The following is a 1,371-nucleotide window of genomic DNA, read 5'->3' as shown; positions in this document are numbered from 1 at the left end:
TTGAGCTAAAACTCATCAAGATGATGGCACCTAAGGGAAAACAAACTACTTCAAGAGGCAAGAAAGAGAATATTCCAAAACCACTTTGGAATTAAGAGAAGTTCTTAACGAAAGAACATGCTGACCATTACCACAAAATAATGGGTCTGAGATCAGTGATCTCGGAAGTTAAATTCGATCTGAAAGAAGATGAATATCCGGAGATACTGGAGCTGAAGCACCAGAAGCTGTCTCTTGAAGGACCAGACACTCCACAAGTTGAAGGAGCACCCATCATCTCCCAAACCAAAGGTTGTTGAGTCCTAATCTTAAACTTAACTCTGTGATAGTTGTTCTTATAGGAATTTACCTTAGAAATTATATATGAGTAGTAGTAATTAGTATAACTATTTTGATTTTATCTCCAATTAAGCTATAATTTATTTTTCTCATCATCATCAAACATGAATAAAATAGTAGATTTTTAGAATAAAGAGGCAATATTTTTTGTCAAGTTCTTAATAAGGAAAATTCTAATTATTTATATGTGGTGGCAATACTTTTTGTCTTCTGAATGAATGCCTGAATAGTGCATATTTTTTATATTGAATTTTATGAATGTTAAAATTGTTGGCTCCTGAAAGAATGATGAACAAGAAAAATGTTATTGATGATCTGAAAAATCATGAAATTGATTCTTGAAGCAAGAAAAAGTAGTGAAAAAAAAAGCAAAAGAGGTAGAAAAAGCCAATAGCCCTTTAAACCAAAAGGCAAGGGTGAAAAGGATCCAAGGCTTTGAGCATCAATGGATAGGAGGGCCCAAGGAAATAAATCCAGGTCTAAGCGGCTAAATCAAGCTGTCCCTAACCATGTGCTTGTGGCATGCAGGTCCAAGTGAAAAGCTTGAGACTGAGTGGTTAAAGTCGTGATCCAAAGAAAAAGAGTGTGCTTAAGAACTCTGGACACCTCTAATTTGGGACTCTAGCAAAGCTAAGTCACAATCTGAAAAGGTTCACCCAGTTATGTGTCTGTGGCATTTATGTATCTGGTGGTAATACTGGAAAATAAAGTGCTTAGGGCCACGGCCAAGACTAATAAAGTAACTGTGTTCAAGAATCAACATACTATATTAGGAGAATCAATAATACTATCTGAACTCTGAGTTCCTATGGATGCCAATCATTCTGAATTTCAAAGGATAAAGTGAGATGCCAAAACTATTCAGAAGCAAAAAGCTACTAGTCCCGCTCATCTAATTGAAATCTGAGCTTCACTTAAAACTCTGAGATATTATCACTTCTTAATAACTTTTTTTCCTATTTTATTTATCTAAGTTTGGTGTTGTGATGAGCGGATATTTTATACGCTTTTTGGGGGTAATTTCATATAGTT

Source organism: Arachis hypogaea, chromosome 3 (genome assembly GCF_003086295.3).
Source record: "Arachis hypogaea cultivar Tifrunner chromosome 3, arahy.Tifrunner.gnm2.J5K5, whole genome shotgun sequence".
In the NCBI taxonomy this organism is placed as follows: domain Eukaryota; kingdom Viridiplantae; phylum Streptophyta; class Magnoliopsida; order Fabales; family Fabaceae; genus Arachis; species Arachis hypogaea.
Note: the sequence above shows the minus strand (reverse complement) of the source record.